Here is a 20591-nt window from a genome sequence, read left to right as displayed (position 1 = left end):
ATTCCCTAAGACTGACTACATCGCAATCACAGAAGAAGTATCAAAAAAGAAAACCAGAAACATAAGCAGTGCTTAAAAAGAGAAAAGACACTTTTGGGTGGACCAGAAAAAGGACAGAAATACAATACGGTGAGCAGGGTTGAAGCATCAGTTTTGCCAGGCTACTTGTCTGCTACAAGCTCTGGCAGCCAGCAGTCTGGCTCCCACTGGGTAAAAAGGGATCTAAACTGTTCTGTGAGACGAAAGCCTAGAATCAAGCTCTGCTTAAAGCCGGGGGACGCGAAAGAAAGAGAGGCCAGGAAAAATGTCCAGATGCGAGTCACTGTCTGCGGTTAATGTGTTTGGGGATCTGCAGGCTCAGGGAGGCCGAAAACCAAAGGACTAAGCAGGTTACCCCCAGCTCTGTGGCTAGATTGAGATTTACACCAATATCACCAGAGAACAGAAACCAACACTCAGAATCGGGGCCTTGGGAAGCCAGGTGGAAGAAATCACAACTGCTAGACAGAAGCGTGCACAGAGGGGTTAAAAGTGACAAAAAGACATCTTCCCTGATTCAAATTAAGTCTATAAACCTAAATTCTAAGGCACACAAATCAGTATAACACCAAGTAAGATAGCCAATAATATCACAGATCACAACATGAATTCACTCCTGGTGAAAATAATTTTATGAAATTATCTGACAAAGACTTGATATGTGTGTTTAGCCATTATCAATACGATAAACAAAGGAATAACTTCGATTAATAAAGAGCAAGTGGTTACACAAGAAGGGGGGAAATTCTTAAACAGCTCTACAAAATTAGAAATCTTGGAAATAAAAAACACGTAGTCCTGAAAATGAAAAATTCAAGAGATGCATAAACTCTAGACCGGGCCTAGTCAGGAAGAGAATTGGTAAACTGGAAAACATTAAGAAACTTTCTCAAAGAACAAAAAATTCTTTTGAAAAAAGGGTTTTATTTTTTTCTTATGAAATATCAATCAATCAGTATGGAGCATAAGTGAAAGGCTCCAGGAAATATCCGATGTGCACGCCAGAAAAGAGGACAGAATATAAGAGAATCAATATTTTAAGAGTTAATAGCTATTTTTTTTCCCTTACAATTAAAGGAAGATATGAGTCTATGGTTTGGAAGTGCACTCAAGTGCTAAGCTAGATAAATACTAATTCACATCTAGACATGTCAAGATCTCAAGAATAAAAATTTCTAAAACTATCACGGGGGAAAAACAAACAAATAGCCAAAGCACCAATATGACTGACAGATTTCTCCGTGGCAACAGTGGATACCAGGATACAGTGAAGGAAAAGCTTCAAAGTGCTGAGAAGAAATAAGTGAAAATTTGGAATTTTATGTCTCCGTAAACTGTTGTTTGAAAGACAGAACAAAATAGAAATACATACAGACCATCACAGTCTCTAATAAAAATAATGCTAAATTACTTCACCAAGGAAGTAAAAATTGAACCAAGATGGAAAGGACCAAAGAAACAACGGTGAGAACAGGAATTGGTAGGCTCTGGTGCTGGTGGCACATGTAACTACTGATTTGAAAACAAACAAGCAAAAGCAAATATGTGAGTTTACAAAACAATAAAATTGAATTCTGAACCAATAGCAGCACAGGGAGGGGGAAGGATGTTCATGGATGCTCTGAACACACTGAGGTGCGTCTGCATTCAGGAGCAGGGGCGAACAGGCATAACTGTAGATATTGTTACATTAATGTATGAAAAGTACATGACAGAGCACTTCTCACCCTTATCTGTCATGGGAGATGCCTAATACGAGGAAAAATCTCAGAGGAATAGTGTACACTGAACCAAAAATATCATCTTCTCCATTGGCTCCTTCGTTTTTTTCTTTCAACTAGTTAGTTGTCATGCTCTGCTCTTGCCAGCTTGGAAATGATGGCAATATTCAATTATAAATATAAATAATGAAGGTTATTTGTTGAGTTGTTCACAGGGCATTTATGAGCTCTTTGTGCTAATTTTGCAACTTTTCTGTAAGCCTAAGTTTATTTCAAAATTTTTAAAAAAATTTTTAAATCTCTAAAGGCATCAGTGAGCATCCAAAGAAATCGGGACCTGAAGGGCCAAAATCATGAAGAAGGGAAATGCACCAAGAAGAGCTGGACACTCAGAGCTGCTTTTTCCCTTTGGGGAAATTCCAGCCTTGCAACACAGGATGCAAAAGCTGAACAGAAACCATCGGCCAAGAACTTGCAGCAGCCTCACTGGGCTGGGAAGAGGAAAATTGAAGTGCACTGTAACGTAGGAAACCAGGATCTAAGAGGCCAAAATTCCAGGGAAAAAATGGAAATATAAAGAAGTAAACCGGCCAGGCTATGTGCAACTTCCTCTCAAGGCTTTCGACAGTTCGAAGCTGCATATACACCAGGCAAGATGCTAAGTTACCAGCACAAAGAGGCTGCTAGGAGGCTAAAGATCTAAGCAGAGATTCCTGCATTATCACCGTGATCATGAGACAAAACTGGGGCTCAGGATGCGCAATAACGAGGTACCTCAGAAAACACCCTGGGCTTTTGGTTCAGATCCTGAAGGCCTAAGGCCTAGGACCAACTGCAAGGTAGAAAGAGACACACCCTCACAGAGCCTGAAATGCAAACTTGAAATCATTTTGTTCCCTGTTTGTATCAAGGTTATGGGCCTTGACCCTCATTATGTGCCAGAATAAAACTTTCTCTCTGGATGAAGATAACATCACCTAGAACTGCTACAAGTCTTCATGTACTTCACACACACATCTGCCATTAAAATAAAAAATCACCTAGCGTGCCAGGAGACTGAACCAAACAACTGAAAATTAAGAAAAAAATAAATAATCCAACAGGCAATTTCAATACTGACATTGAAACATATCTTTAAAATAACTATGATTAACAGATCCACAGCTAACAATATGCTCAGTAGTGAGAAACTGAAAGCTATCCCACTACAATTAGGAACAAGACAAGGATGCCCACTCTCACCACGCTTATTCAACATGATATTAGAAGGCCTAGCCAGGGTAATTGGGTAAGAAAGAGAAGCAAAAGCAATCCATATTAGAAAGGAAGAAGGAAAACTGTTACTTTTTGCAGATGACATGATTATATATACAGAAAGCCCTAAAGACTACACTTAAAAACTATTAGGAATAATAAACAATATTGTATTCATTTAGATTGTAGGGTACAAAATCAACATACAAAGATCTGTTGTATTTTTGTGTGTTAACAATGAGCTATCAGGAGAAATTAAGAAAACAACAACATTTGCAATCACAAGGAAAATAATAAAATAACTAGGAATAAACGGAGTACTAGTCAGCCATAAAAAAGAGGAAATCTTGCATTTGTGACAACATGGATGGACCTTGAGTGTACTATGCTAAGTGAAATAAGTCAGATGGAGAAAGACAAATACTGTATGATTTCACTCGTTTGTGGAATATTAAAACAAAAACAAAACAAAATAATTGAACAAATCAAACAAAAACAAATATGTGGATACACAGAATAGAGTAGTGGTTACCAGAGGGGAAAGGGCAGGAATGGAGGGCAAAATGGGTAAAGGAGATCAACTATATGGTGATGAATAGAAACTAAATTTTTAGTGTTGAGCACATTGTAGGCTGTATAGAACTAGAAATATAATATGGTACACATAAAACATGTAATGTTATAAACAACATTACCTGACTTTTTAAAAAGTTAGCTATGACTAATATATTCAAGAACATAGATGACAAAGTAGATTTCCACCAAAGAACTGGAAAACAAAAAAAGAACAAATGAAAATTATAGGTAAAAAATTAAATAACTGAAATTAAAAATTCAAAAAGAGGGCTTAAACACTGCAAAGAAGAGAATATATGAATTGGAATTGGAGAATATGTCATTCCAAGTTGAAACATAAAGGGAAAGAGGATGGAAAATACAAAAAAAAAAAAAAAAAGAGCATTAAAACATATCAGACACAGGGGAAACATCTAACATACATGTATTTCACAGCTCCAGAATGAGAGAACAGAGAAATGGAGAAGAAGCAGTATTTAAAGAAAAGGTGGTCAAGAATTATTTGATGGAGTCAAAAGACCTCAAGCTACAGATTAAAGCTTTTCTATGAATCTCAAGACGGATAAATATGATGAAAACTACATGTAGGTACAAGTCTTTTGCTAAAAACCAAAGACAGGGAAACTTAAAAACAATCAAAGAAAAATATACCTTACACTCAAAAAAGCAACACAAAAGATTGTCAGCTGACTTTGCCACAGAAGTCATGGAAGCCACAAGACAATGAAATCACATCTTGAAAGTGCTGACAAAATATCTGCCAACTTAAAATTCTATTCTCAGTGACTACATCCTTCAAAAATGAAGGCAAAATTTTAAAAATAATCAGACAAAAAAATTGAGATAATTCCTCACCAAAAACACCAAAAGACACACTAAAGGAAGTTCTTCAAATAAAAGGAAAATATTTCAGAGAAAAACAACCAAGTGTAGATAGAAATGAAGAGAACTAGAAAGTTAAATCTAAATGCATATTAACAGTTTAAAGCAATAATAGTATCTTATGAGGTTTTAAATATACGCAGAATTTTAAAACATGAAAACAGCACAAAAGCCACCACTAAAGAGGCAGGGTTAAATTGTAATGAGGTTTTCTGTTGCTTGGAAATGATAAAGCACTGATTTAAGGAAGACACCACCACATTAAAAATGCATGTTGTAATCTCTAGGATTGCTTTTGCAATCATGATAAATATATAACTGGCAAGCTGCTAGAGAAGCAAAATTGAATAATAAAAATGATTAATTCAAAAGAAGAAAGGAGATAGAAACAAGAATAAATGAGATGAATAGCAAACAATAACATAGCAGATTTAAATGAAAAAATATTACTTTAAATATAAACGGACTAACTATTCTAATTAAAAGAAGCATCAGCCAAGACTACAAAATATGAGACTACACACTACATTCTGCCTGTAAGACACGTACGTTAACTATGATATGGAAGGAAAATAAACAGATGTTAAAAGATATATCAGACAAACACATCTACAACAACAAAAAAAAACCTTGAGAAGCTATAGTAATATTATATGAAATATACCTTTTAGACAAAAACATTATTACCAGAATAAAGAAGGACATTAAAAACTATAAAAAGTCAATTAAAAAGAAAGCTCTAACAATCCTAAATCTATATGGACATAATAACATAGTCTCAAAATGTATAAAGCAAAATCTTTTAAAATCAAAACTGGGGATAAACAATTCCAAATATTTTTATATTTTAACACAACTCTCTCAGTAACTGATACAACAAACAAACAAAAAATCAGTAGAATGAGTTGACTTGAACAATCTAATGGACAGATGTAAAACATTGCAGCAAACACGACAGAATAAAAATTGTTTTCAAGTAAACATCTAACATTTACCAAAACAGACCATATGCTGAATCATAAAACACATCTCCAACAAGGTCAAAGTCTAAAACCATTCAGAGTATGTTTGACCACAGTGAAATTAATATGGAAATTAATACCTGAAAAATGTTCCAAATATTTGGAAATTAAACAAGTTTAACCTGAATCAAAGATGAAATCACTATGTGTACTAGAAAATATTTTTAAATAATACCAATATATAGATACAATCTAAGTTTGTGGGATGGAGCTAAAGGTGTTCTCACAGGAGATTTTCCAGCTCTAAATCACTAGTTCTCAAAGTCTTTGATTTCAGAATCCCCTTATATTCTTAAAAATAATTTAGGACCCCTAACCATATACCATAGATCAAAAACAATTCCTCAGTGATCTTAAAATAAATGTCAAAGTTAAACCTTTAAAAATTCTAAACATTAACATAACCTTGGGATAAGAGATATCTCAACCAGTTCCCAAAATACTAACTATAAAGAAAAGATTGATACGTCATAATTCTTTAAAAATAAGAGAAGAATAAGCGAGTGGAAAACCAAGCCACAGAGTAGAAGACATTTTCAACACATTTATCTGACAAAAAAATCACATTCAGATATTTAAAAGAATTCCTACTAGTCACTAAGAGAAAGGCAACATACTCAATATTTTTTAGAACAGGGAAAAGCCTCGTGGAGACAATTTCACAAAAAGGGGTTATCCAAATAGCCAATAAGCATATGGAAATATTTCCACCTCATTATCATCGTGGAAATACAAATTAAACCTCAGTGAGATGCCACTACATCTCTACCAGAAATGACTACAATTATTTTAAAACAAAAATACAGAAGTGCTTCTGGGGATTAGCGGAGCAACGAGAACACTTACAAACTGTTGGTGGGAGTATACATTGGTATGAGTACTTTGCAAAACAGTTTGGCAGGATCTACTATAACTGAGTACATAAATAGCCATACCCTATGACTCACACCCATTCCTAGGTAAATATCCAGCAGAAATTCCTCCTATGTGCACCAAAATTCACGTATAAGCAGCATTATGCATAATAACCCCAAACTGGCAACAACTCAAAGGTCTATATTAATAGTAGGATGAATAACTACAACACAATTATTTCTTTCATGCAGTACTGTACAGCAATTAAAAACAAAGAACTACACCTGCCACATGCAACAACATGGGTAGATTTCAGACATAAAACTGAATGAAAGAAGTTCATGATGTGTGATTCTAATTACATAAAGTTCCAAAATAAAAGAAAACATACTGTATTATTCCATTTATATAAAATTTAAAAACAGGAAAAACTAACCCATGATGACAGAAGTCAACGTAGTGGTTACCTTTAAGTTAGGGTTACCAGGAAGTCTGCCAGGGAGCTGTTCATGTTTGGTATTGTGAGCTGGTTATGTGGAAGTGTTCGCTTTGTTAAAATACATCAAGCTGTGTATGTATGACCTGTCACCTCCCTGTCTGTATGTTTTATTTCAGTAAAAATGTTTAGTCTTCCCTCCCGTGAATCCTGCATTCAATCTTTTCAACATTTGCATGTATCGTATTTATCATGATTTAATTATCTACAGGAAGCTTAACAAACAAAGCTGGCCCACTTCATCCTCCCCTGTCTGAATAGTGGAAATAATGTTCATGTCTGACTAGCCATATCTGCAAGTAGAATTGTGACTAAACTATACAGAATCAAATAGTCTATATTCAAAAGAACAAAAAGCCCGAGGGTTATTATGTGGCAACTATGTCTCCTGTACCCTGAATGCCCCTTCAAGTTTAATCATTATAGCAGCAGGATAAAGAAATTAAAGTCAATAAGCGGAAGTAGATAGATAACGTATAGAAAATGTCGCAGACATTGAATCAAGATGGTGAACTGAATACCCACATCTTCCTCTCCACTGTACCAAATATCTTTAAATAAACTTGAATATATACATATTGAGAAGAGGCATATGACACATGCATAACAGTGCTGAAAAACAAAAATGGTGCCAGCAGCAGATCAGAAATGGTGAGAAATTCCTAGAAGACAGAAAGCAGATGGGATCAGAGCTGAGGAAATAGCAGAGCAATATATACATGGTAGAAAACTGCTCCAAGATAAAAATTAATACAGAGAACTTCTGAGTCTAAATAAAGTGAACATAAGAAGAATAGAGTGAGCCCTCAGGGAGTCATCAGGAGGCTTGATAAAAGAACTGTACAGAAAGCAACAAGGATCAGTGGACGCCCTCCAGCTCCATCCCTGTGCCCACCTGTACACCGGAGGGCAGAGATTCTGCAGTTACACCATCTTGGTCCACACCCCTGCCCCACTGCTGATTATGTATAGGGGTTATAGCTCATATACTAGGGTTAACATGAAAGAATAGCATCAGACACTGTTAAGTCCCATTAAATATTAGCCATAAATAATATCAACTGACCAACACGCAGCTAGAATTTTTGTTCTGCACCTACACTCGAGAGAGTGGACTATTATAATCAGATGGGCCCCAAAATGGGTGTAAAAATCCTAGATATGCTACAGAACCTTTCAAACATCCCAACAACCTTCCTGCTTGTCCCCTGCGGCTACTCACTCTATTGTAAAACCCACCAAGTAACAAACCACCCAGCTACACTCACTCCTTCCAGTAAGAAGACTCTTAGGCAAACAGACAAAACCTAAGCCAGCCACCCACCAACCAGGACTTAGTCCTTCCTTCTTATCGACTAACAACCAGGAATCATAGAAACTGGAGGAAAACAAGGAGAGTAAGAGAAAATATCAAAGAGGAAACTTTAACATGATCCAAAGGAAATAGAGATAATCAAGGCATAGAGGACAACTTCTAAAAGTTCTCATTAATGCCCACAGACACATTTGAGAAGATAGCATATGCATAAAACAAGAAATGGCTACAATGAAAAAGGAGCAATCAGAAAGAAAAAAAAAACTAAATAAAAAAGTATGAGCACTTAAAGGACAAAGCTGAAATATGAATTGCTTATTGGGAAGACAGAGTCAAAGAAATGTCCCAGACTCTACAGTAAGAAAACAAAAGATGAGAAGTAGAAAGAAGCAGAGTTTTGGCCCAACCCTCTCTTGGCTGAGCATGCCCAGGACCACCCACCTTCTGGATGCCCCACCCACTGTGTATCAGCAAGGTCTGCTGTCATCAGGCTTGGCTTGGCTTTGGGCTTCCCTCAGGAGCTGATTCTAAATTGTGGGTGCACTATGGGAAATGGGGTGACAATTGGAGCAACTATTCCCAGTCTGCACAAAGGCTGACCCCTCTTAGCTCTCACATCTGGAAACTGGAGGCTCTTACGGAGGGTAGGGACTAGCAGAATCTCTCCTATTTACTTTTTGTACACCCTACCTTTTTCTGGAAAAGATTATCTGTGATTTGGCCGAGGTAGCCTCTTGTAGTTTGTACCATATCCGACAGAACTTCCTCCAAGCTGGTGGCATGTGGGTGGAAGACTTCTCTAATTTCCAGCACTAACGCCGGTTTCCATCCCTTTTTATATTTCTTTGGCCATTTCCAATTAGGGCTGATGGAGGAGGCTGACATTTTCCCCCCATAATTTATGTTTTCTTAAAAGTTTGCCAGTGTGTACTCAAGCCAATGATTATTAGCTGTAGGCTTCTATGAGTCTGACCTTTTTAAAAATTTGATTCTGACTGGTATTTTCTATTTGATCCTTTCACAGAAAAATGTAAAATTCTCTTTGTAGAGACCCTGCATGGTTAAGGCAGAGTCTTTGGGGGAATGTAATTCATCATGAAGTTCACTCTCTTTCTGGGAACTTTTGTTCCCAGAACCCATTCGTGCATGGGGGCCAGAGAGGGTTTCAATGTGTTTGGGAGGAATAACTCTTCTCCTTTCTTCCTTTGTGGGATTTGCTCTGTTGGGTACCCTTTTCATTGACCTAGGTACACAAAGATCTGCTAAGGACAATGTCAAGTATAAAAGTTATAAAAGGCGAATTATAAAAGGTCAGACGGGAGAATGATAAAATGAGCTTTGAACCACAAGAAATAGTTGGGCTGGAAAAATGTATTCCATTCTCCTTAAGCCATCTTACTGCCCATTCTAGGAAAATTTCATCACCTTCAAGAGGAGGTAGGAGGTTGACACTGAGTATGTTTTACTCCTAATGCTCACCAAGCAGTAGCAGTCTAAAGAGAGTTCTAAGACAAATGATATATTCGGGTTTTTTAATGTATTAGCAGGAACTCCTTGTTTTAAATAAAGAATTGTATAACCAAGCCTTGACCTGTGATAGCTTCTGTTCTTTCATATAAACTGCATTTTTAAAAACTGAAAAAAAATGAAAAATACAAAATGTAAAATATTACCAAATCTTATTAAAATTTTGACCTAATTATAAAAATTGAATGCAATGATTCCCCCTGTTCCTGCTATGATCACTGTTAACAGCCTAGGACAATTCTTCCCCACCTTTTCCCTAAATTTACACACACACACACACACACACTTACTTCACAAAAGTGTGTTTTACAAAAGTGACAATAAGTTATACACAAATGTCTGCAACCACCCCTAGAGAGGAGACCTTTGCATTTGGGCAAAATTGAGTGCCCTCTAGGCACCAAACTAAATATAGTATTTGGGTGTCAATTTATTCCCTTCTCAGTCTTTTGGAGACATTGCAAGTTCACTGTTTAATGTTGCTGAGAAAAGTCTGAGAGAGGGATTTTTGGTAACTCTTTTCTGACTTACTTGTTTTTAGAATTCTTTATCCTAGAAAAAAATTAGTATCTACTTTATAACGTCAAATGTTTTTCTTTTCCTCATTAGTTTTTCTTGGTCTGCATGAAACCTCTGTGAGTTGCAGAATCAGGTCAACAGGTCGGCGAATTTTTAAAAATCTACAGACAGAAGCAAAGAACCAGAGCCTTTGGCTTAAGTTAGAGAGAGGAGAAATGACTGCACCCCCAAACTCAGGGCAGATCAAAGGTCAGCAAACCCGGGGACCAGAAGTAGGGCCCAAGTTATGAACAGGACCCTCCCCAAAAGGATCCTGAAAAAGAAGTTTAGTGCCCCCAGAAGGCTCCATTTAAACTGCTCTCACCAATGACCTACTTTCTAAATCCCCCAAATAAATGTCAGCTCTTAGCTTACATGGGCATTCTGACTCTATTGACCAACCTCTTTTTCAAAGTACCTCTCTTCTTGGCCTGTGTGACATAAGTCTCTTCCCTTTCCTCTCTGGACGCTCCTGAATTAACTCTAATTTCTTTTTCTCATCCAACACACACTCCTCCACCCCACCCCACCCCCTAATTAATCAGCCTCCAAGTCCTATCATCCTACATCCCAAATATGTCTTGATTCCACTTCTTTCTCTCCATTCCCATTCGCACATCCTCAGTTCAGGCCACCATCTCAGCCCTGAACTACTCTGTCAGCCTCCTACCTGGGTTCCTCAACTCCCTCCGCCACACTGCTGCCAGGGAGCTAGCCAGAGCACCAACTGAATAATGTCATTCCCCACACTGATTCAATGGCCCCCTGCAGCCTTTGAAATAAAAACTCATACTCCTTAACACAGTGCGCCATACCCTCCGTGACCTGGCTGCTCCTTGTGGCTCTCCCACCCCATTCAGAGCCATGCCTCCACCCCTAAATTCTTAGTCCCTCAGAAGCATCCTGTTCTTTTCTGCCTTTGTACGTGCTATTCCCATTGCCTTGGAAGGCTTTTCCCACCTAGCTAACCCCTAACAAGACCTTCAAGGCTTAGTTCAAGTGTCTCACTGAGACGTTTGGCCTGACTCCCGAGACCTAGTTGGGCGCCTCTCCTGTGGATCCCCTCATGTGCTAACACAACACCTACCATGCTGCGCTCCCAGCCAGCCTCCTGCAGGGGCCTGTGAGGTCCTTGGAGCAGGATCTTGTCTGTCTTACTCGTTATGGTACCCCCAGCACTAGAACAATGCACACCAAACAGGAGGCCTCCTGGCCAGTAACTGCCCCCACAAAATGTACTGAAGGCCACTGAAATCATCTGTGGAAATGTTAAGGATATTGTTTGAATTTCTGTTAGTGACACTTCTCTAATAAAAGTACAGTAAAATTTGGTTCTGAATGATAGCAAGGAAATAAACCATAATATCTCCAAACATGTGACCTCTTGGCCTAGAGACCTTCAGTGAAGTTAAGATTTAAAAAAAAAAAAATCATTATACAGTTGCTGGATGGCAATAACAGAAAAGCATGATGATTAATTGAAGGAAAGCAAATCTGCTCTTTTCATAACTTCAAGATAAGGGAATAAAGCACAAAATTAGTAACATTATTATTCTGTCTGGGTCACTTTCCAAGAGTTATATGGGAAACAGTCTCAGAAAGTTTAAAAAAAATCCTCCTATAAGAACAAAACAGCTGAACAGAAAGTTACAGGTGAAAGGCATGAATCCATATGACTTCTCTTTGGAAATGGGGACATAACATCTTTCCTGACAAAACAACAAAGAAAACAGCATCTAGATTTTTTCTAAGCCAGTGGGTCAGCAGCTTGTAAGTGCTGAAGCTTTAAGGAGAAAAGGCTGATTCACCCACAATTTTGCAAATAAAAACCTCCAGGCCACAAAGGCCCCACAGAACTCCCTAGCTGTGCACGTGACCCACTGTCACCTCCTCTCAGGCTGACCTTACTCACGCCCTGACACTCAGGAAGAGCCAAACTTGAGTGAAACTTCAAAACAGGTGGAGTAGAAATCATCTTATATAGTGTAATCACTTTCCATAGTCTTTCTCACATCCCCTGGCCTTTGCTGTTTGGTTAAATTTAACATCGCTGAAGACCAAATATGACCTTCCCCTTTAACTGTTCTGAAAGGTTTTGGTGGTCACTGGGGCGGTTGTTGCTTTTGCCCACACATGGGTCTCAGGGAGGAGAATCCTGACTGATTTCACACTCAGCTCGTTTTGGAGATCTGAGGTCACAAAGAGATGAAAAGGATAAGAGCAAAACGAAACCAAAACAAAGCAAAATAAACCCACCAGATGCATAAATTAAGGTTGGGTCTGTATCGAGAGCTGAGGGCCAGAACATTCCCAGGATTTCATAAAAGCTCCCAAAGCTTGGCCACAGGGAGCAAAAAAATCCTGCTAACATGGACTAATTCACAATGCGGAAGCTAAGGTGGAAAGGCTTCAATGCTGCTTAGAGGGCTTGGCTCCTCCACCCTCTTCAACAAGGTGCCCTCACATGAAAAAAGCCAATCTCAGGCAGGCTCCTGGACCATGCAACTCATGACCTTGGTCTCTTCTCCAAAGGGCCTCCGCTACCCTCCTGGGCGCCCACCCTGCACTTCCTCAGCAAACCCTCCCATGCAACCCTGCCCTTCCAAACTCTTCCCAGAACATCTTAAAGTACTCACTTATTTCCATGATGTCATTTGAGCTCAAGGCTAAAGGACTAAAATCAAGTGAGACGTCATTGATATTGTAGCAAATAAACAGTAACAATACAATGTACAGTTGGTCTATTTTGAGATGCTGATAAGGGAAAAGAAAAGGTAGAAATGAATGTTACATTCTTTGCCTTCCCATGAAAACCTTCACGACCTTGCTCAACACTTTACAACAGTACTTCCTTTCTGGGATGTGTATTCCTGAAAAATTATGTGTAAATCTGTTTTTCATAATTCAAAACACATTTTTAATTTAGAAGCTTGTTAGAGGCATCTTCAAAGAATCCCTTTAGTAAAATAAAAAAGTGCTAATGATGTAAAAATCTCCCTTATATCTATTTGTCATATAAATTTAGATTTGGGTATATCAGCTGTTCTCAAAAAGTGGACCATATCTACAGTTTGGAGGGAAAGAAAGGAAACTATTTCAGTTCTTCAAATTTTTCTTTTCCTTTCAGTCTCTGTCAGCATCCATCAAGTAGCAGCAAAAGCCCCAGCACACAGTCTTTCCTTTTTTTCTTTCACTTATTTATTTTTTAAATTGGGGTACAGTTGATTTACAATATTATATTAGTTTTAAATGTAAAACATAGTGATTCAAAATTTTTATAAGATTATACTCTTATAAAAATAAAAAAAACTCTACTTACAGTTATTATAAAATATTAACTCTATTCCCTGTGCCATACAATATATTCTTGTAGCTTATTTACTTTATTCATAGTAGTAATTTTTTTTTCAGTTGTACTTGCTTTTACCGGCACAGGCTACAGTCATGGAGCCTTTTTTCTTCCGCTATAAGGTAATGTATTACATACTAACCAATAATCTCCTATAACAATGGCACGCAGGAGGTTTTATTGGATACTTTAATCAGGAAAAGACCTTTCTGTGATCTCAAAGCAGATTTCAGACACTCCATATATTTTGCCTCTTCTCAGCCAAACTGAAATTACTGGCTCAGAAAATTTAGTTATCTTGCTTTTTAAAAAGCAGCTATAATGACAAAGCAAGAAAAGAAACTCAATGGATCAAACTCAATTCCAGAGGGAAATTAAGGCAGCAACACTAGTGTGATCACAGCACATGTGCAACGCCTAAGTCAGGTCCAAGAAACCTGCAGAGACGAGGACAGCAAAAACCGGCGTCCTCCTCCACCAGCCCTGCAGCAAAGGACAGGGAGAGTGTGGACTGACTGCCTGAATCACATTTGTGGAAGATGTCCTTTGAGGGAGATTGTCCCTAAAAAGCAGCACTTTGGGATCTGCATTTTCAACTTGCATCATGGTTGTTGCAACTGCGTTCCACTACAGCACAATTAAGTAACACCGAGATGAAAGTTGCAAGCAAATAACAGCTCAAAAAAGAGCTTTCTATCAGGATGTTTCTTTCTTTCTTTTTTTTTTTTTTTCTATTAGGATGGTCTCTCCTGCCCTTGCAGACTCCTCTCACTTTGAAAATGTTGAGGGGCCCTCTCCAAGGACTGATTTCAACTTTTCCCTCATCTCTTCTCACTCCTCCATTCTCTCCTGGGAAATTAAATATAGTCTCAAAAGCGTCCCTTACATCAGGCACCCAAATTATTATCTTTAGCCCCAATTCACTCTCCTGAGTTCCAGATCCACATATCCAGCTGCCTCCTGAATATCCCCACTCAAACGCTCCATACTGAGTGCATCATTTCCCTCTTTCCCTCTGCACCTGTTCCTTCCTTGCCCACCTGCCCAGACAGCCCCAGCTTCCCAGGTGATGAGAGGAGAGGCTACAACGAGACCTCAGATGATATGGCTTCTGGCTTTGACCTCAAAAGCGCATGTACATCCCAAACTAATTCAGCTTGACTTTGGAAAGTAATCAGGGAGATAACAAACAGCAAACACTGCCCCAGAGCCTCCTTCCAGGGTCAGCACCACTGGCCTCCACTAGCCTCAGCTTGGACACAGCCCCTGCCGAGGGGCTGGGACGTCACAGAGAGAAACCAGGGAGCTGACCATCACTCCACACTGACCCAGAATCGGCAATAAAATGAGCATTACAATTTTTGTACTGTTGTAGGATGTTCTAATCTGAACAATCTGCTGCTCAGAATCTGTGCTGGTTGTCTATCGTCTCTCAGCCCCAACCCCACCCCTCTGCGTCTACTTGGTGACACTGGGGCTATTGCTCTGCAATCTACATTTCTCAGGCTTCCATGTCGCTGGCTTCTAGTTAGGTTCTGACAGTGGAAAGTGGGAGGAGTAGGGAAGGGCTCTGTTCCTGCTTCCGCCTCTGTCAGCATCCATTTAGCATCGTAAAAGCCCCAGCACCCAATCTTTGCACTTCTGGCACCAGCACTGGGGTGTCATCTCGGGGATTCAAGACCCAGCTCTCGCCACCCTCTCAGGGCAGAGCCCACCCACGGCAGTCCCTCCTCTGACCTCGTAGGTTCTGAGATCACAGTTCTTCCCTTTGCCCCCCAGCACCTTGAGGTAGCAGCTGCTTCCTGAAGTTACCGATCTCTGAATTACTTCAGCATCCACTTTTGTTCTTTCAGGCTTCAAACCCCTGTATAGTCAGAAATTCCTCTTATTTGAAACGCTTAGCATGGTTTCTGTATCTTAAATGGACCCTGAATTATGATACAAAATTTCTTTTGCTCTGTAGTTTGTTTTCTTTTGTTACAGATTTTGTACTTTGCTCACAAAATAGCACTTTCCACCCAGAAGTCTGTACATTTGGTTACCATTTATTCTGCCAAGGAGACTGCTTTTCAGAGTGGAAATGGAAGGACACATATCAGTAAGAGGAACCCGAAAGCTCAGAAAGAGGCCAGCTGGCCGTGCAGATAATTCTAGGTCCATGATCCATATAACTCAACTTTCAGATTCTAAATTCAACTTTATACTGAATATTTAACAGGTTAAGAGAAATACAGGCCTATTTCAAATGTCCTGTTTGTCTCTCTATGGACACAAACATATTTTAAGATCTGATGAAGAAGACCACCCCAGACCCCTCTCCCTCCTTTGGCCCCTTCCCCAAGAACACACGTCCTATGGAGCTCTGTCCTTTCTGCCTCCAGTTGCAGGAACCCCAGTCTAACTCAGCAGCACCTGTTCCCCTAGAATAGAGCAGTCTCCCACTTTACCAGTACGTGATGCTGGGATAATTACATGAAACTAAAAATCAACATGGAAAATAACAGAACTTACTTCCCACCACAGACACATCAGTAACAGGTGGATGGCACTTTTGGGAGATAATTCTCCCTAGGTCTCTCATGTTTCTACAAGTCTTGTCAGTAGAGGCTTTGCTCCCTTTGTTCCAGACTATCTTTTCAAAGATGTCTGTAGAGCAACCTGTCTTAGAAGATATGATGTCTCTCTGTAGGGAAAAGGACAGGAAAATAAAGAGGAGGTCTCCCTTTGAAGCAAAAGCCAGGCAGGCTTACTTAGCTTGCCTTGGCTTGGGGTTCCTCTCCTATAAGACAACCTCCTTCACATACAGGAGTCACCTGGGCCTCTTCACATTTGTCCTGTGGGACTCTGCACTCAGGAACTGGCACAAGAAAATCCTGCTACTCTGGCTGCTGCTATTTTTGTGAGGAATAAAGTCATTTGTCTCTGACCCCAAAGCCTTGTGTCTTTTGCAGCACTCATGGAACTGAGCAGGGTAACTTGTTAGCTTACAAGCAGGGTAAAATTTCAGACCCTCTACTGTTCTTAGCATACATGACTAAGTGTGAAAACAGAAACCATCGAGCTTTAAAAGATGAAATAAAGAATAGCTTTGTAAACTGGAATTGGGAAAGATGTCTTAAAAAGAATACATAAAAGCACTTACCGCAGAGGGAAAAATAGATCAATTTGACTACATTAAAATTAAGCAGTTCCATTCATCAACAGACACTATTAGGGCAGTGGAGAAGATGATCACAATAATTAATAACACTGAGCTACGACTGACAAAAGCTTATATCCAGAATGAAGATATACCTTATAAATCAATATGAAAAAGACAGAAAATCCAATAGGAAGATGTGCAAAATAGTTGAGTAGACCCTTCACAAAAAAGGAAATACAAATGGCCAGTACACATATGAAAAAGCATTCAACCTCATTCAAAATCAGAGAAATACAAACTAAAATGAAAACCACCATGGAAAATCATTTCAGAACAAAGTTTGGCATTATTTAGTAATGTATATCATACAATCCAGCAAGCAATTCACAGCAGGATTATCTGTAACAGCCCAAAACGGAAAACAACCCAGAAGTCCACCAACAGGAGAACGAATAAATTAGGTATTCTATATCGTGATAAAAATGAGCTACAGTGACAGAACAGCATGGATGGCTCTGAAAAAATAAATGGTGAGTGAAAAGAAGTCAAACACAAAAGAAAATACAGAACGTGGCTTTGTTTTTATAAGTTAAAAAAAAATAGGTGAAAGTAATTCATTGTATTTAGGGATATTTAGGTTATACAATTGTAAATAAAAGCAGTAAGTGACTGCTATATAAGAGAATAGTAATTGCTAGGGAGAGAGGAGTATATCTGTCTTAAAGGCCACATGGGGAAAGGGGGGGTCTGGGCGCTAGCAATGTTCTATTTCTTGTCCTTGATGGGATTGTTCTAGTGTTCAGTTTATAGATAAACCAACAATCTGCACACTTATGTTTTATACCTTTAAAAATTAGTACACACACACACACACACACACACACACACACACACACACACAAAGACTGAAGAAACAATATCCAGGTCATGAAACTGAACACTGCCAGCAAACCAGAAGTCCCCACATACCCCTTTCCAACACAACCTCGTCCCTCACCTCACAAGTTGTCACAATCCTGACTTTTCACCCCTACGTGTACACTATTAAACACTACAGTTTACCCTGGTCAGCATTTGATCTTTACGTAAATGAACTCAACTGAATATTGGCATTTGAGTCTGAAAACTGTTCCTGATAAATCAAGTAATTACTGTGATGTGTCTGCTTCTTTGAACATAACAATATCATATAGTGAATTAAACATAGTTCAGTTGAAACAGAGATAACACACTAGAACTTTACAAGTCTGTGTGAAATCATGATGAGAACGCCAAATTAGATCAAGCAAAAGAACATTATCCATGACATTAACTCAGTGGTGTTCATTTGAATTTTATTGGGTTAGTAGTTTTGTTTGAAATAAGTTTGGAGTTTATACTTGTCTTAAAGCTATAAGCGTAAGTTAACGTTTAGTTTTATGTTCATTCATATTTAAGTAACAATATAACAAAGCTAAATTTAACTCAACACAAGAAGCTTTTTATAAAAGGGGGGACATTAGTTCACACAGGTTTGAGAAACCCTGCCTAGGAATTAACTCTCATTCCTCCATCTCACCCTCCTACCTGCACCCTACCCTACCCCACCCTCACCCCAAGACAAACCCACAGCTTGCTACCTACAGCCAGGTGCTTTCAAGCAAAACACTTCCCAAACCACCCGTGTCATCTCTGTGAAGTTATGTCAGGCCCTCTGCCTGTTAGCTTTGGAATTCATTCTGATTCCATTTGTCATACAGGTGATCAAAGCTAGGGACTAAAATATAGCACAAGCAATTAAGCAAAGTGTGAAAACAGTTTATTTGGGCCAGGTGACAATTCTTTGAAATGCTAAAAACAATTATCCACAGCTCATACTTGGGCATCGCTGCTGCTAAATGATGAACTCAAGTGCAGGAAGCCTATTGCTGCTATAAAAAATTACCAAGAATTTAGGGGCTTAAAACAAAACAGATTTATTTCTGTACAGTTCTAGAGGTCAGAAATCAAAAATCAGGGCTAACATAAGGTGCTGGCAGGGCTGGTTCCTTTTGGAGGTTCTAGGGGAGAATCCATGTCGTTGCCTTTTCTACCTTCTGAAGGTCACCTTCACTTGCATCCCTTGGCCCCTAACCCCTTCCTCACTTCACTCCAATCTCTTATTTCCATCTTCACTTTGCCTTCTCTTCCGTCCTGCCTCTGTCTTACTAAGGACCCCTGTGACTACATCAGACCCAACCAGGTAACCCAAGGTAATGCCCTTATCTCAAGATTCTTAACTTAATCACGACTGCAAAGTCCCTTTGCCAGGTAAAGTAACATTCACAGGCTCCAGGCATTGGCACACACTCAAGTAGCAGAAGTCTGACCCGTGACAGCTGTGACTAGGAGGAACCCACTTCTCCTCTGCTTACATTTCAAGGGTTCAAAAGAGGCACACAAACTCCTGACCTAAAAGCAATCTGTTTCCATGTGAATGGATTCTAAATTACTGTGGTATAATAAGAAATATATAAGGCTTTTGTCCCTGGTTTCCTAAAACCTCTGGAATTTCCTGAGTGATGGGACTGTCCTTTGTCATTCTTTACGAGTCCCTTTTGAGTACCTCTGAGTCTATGCTGATGATGACTTAAGGTGGGGCCCCTAGACAACTCGGGATGGGGCTGGTCACCAGAAAGACCAAGTGAGTAGAAGGCTGGAATTCTCCATCCAAACCCTTCGATCTCCAAGGGAGGGGAGGGGGGCTGGAGTTAGAATCAATCACTGACGGCCAACGATTTAGCCCATTGTGACAGACGTGTAAACCGCAAAGAGCAGAGCAGCGAAAAGTAAGCCTACAGCAGAGTGTGAGGGCTGCGCTCTGGCCAGGTAGGAAAGACTTAAGAAAGGAAGTAGGGTGGGAATTCTGCCTTGGAGAATTCATAGCATTTGGAGGCGCTAAGAGGAGGGGAAAGGGTGTTCCCAGATGAAAGAAAGCATGAGCTAAGGTACCAAAAAGCAGATATGAGCCTGTCGAAGGACAAAGGTGACTCATCCAGCGTGGCTCAACAGTTTAGGTAGATGTGGGGCTCAAAGGGGAGGTTGAATAAGATCATGAAAGCTCTGACACCATGTCATATTATTCCCTAGTCTTTATTCCCTAGTCATGATTGATCTTTCAGAAAACAAATTCCTTTTCTTTACCAAGTAACAAACATCCCACACATTTAATGTTCAAAACCTTGACCTAGTTCTATCTCAATTACACAGCTTCTCAAAGACCCTCTGAGCGCTAAGCTGGGATCAATGGACCAGGGTGGAAAGCAGAACTGGGAAGACATCACAAACACACCCAGCAGAGAAGCACAGATTCACAACAGGGAAAGTACAACTGTTGTGCAAGTCAGACTCTGACTGTCATCACGCAGTGGCTGAAATCTGTCTGAAAAGGAGAATCTGGATTTGTCATGAGGACCGATGCTATGGAGACATGCTTTTAAAGGAATGTTTTCAAACTGCTCTGAAGTTAAGAAGGAAAGGAGAGAAAACCTTTGTTAAATGTGAGAGGCAGGGAAAATGTTGCCAGCTGCTCCTTGATCTAGTTAACGAGGATTCTCTAAGTGTTCTTCGGCAGAATAACACCTTATCTGGAGGGAGCTGGTGGGGAGAGAGACAGAGTGAGGTGACAGCCAGGCAAAGGTGGGGAAACACAGTGCTGATTACATTGTGACTGTGTGTGTGTGTGTGTGTGTGTGTGTGTGTGTGCGCGCGCGCGCGCACGAGAGAGAGAGAGAGAGAGAGAGAGAGAGAGAGAGAGAGAGAGAGAGAGAGAGAGAGAGAGAGAGATAGCAAGAGAGAGGGAGAGAGAGAGGGAGAGAGGCTGGGGGCGACAAGCAA

The 20591-nt window shown here is 39.6% G+C and overlaps 1 protein-coding gene across 2 annotated transcripts in view; it reads right to left on the bottom strand.

Annotated features, from left to right (window-relative positions):
- SH3GL3 (SH3 domain containing GRB2 like 3, endophilin A3) overlaps nt 1–20591 on the bottom strand; it is a 107523-nt gene that overhangs the window by 50779 nt on the left and 36153 nt on the right. The window lies entirely within an intron of this gene.

The sequence above is a fragment of the Camelus bactrianus genome, chromosome 27, assembly GCF_048773025.1.
Source record: "Camelus bactrianus isolate YW-2024 breed Bactrian camel chromosome 27, ASM4877302v1, whole genome shotgun sequence".
NCBI classification, from domain to species: domain Eukaryota; kingdom Metazoa; phylum Chordata; class Mammalia; order Artiodactyla; family Camelidae; genus Camelus; species Camelus bactrianus.
This window is presented reverse-complemented; position numbering and strand designations above follow the sequence as displayed.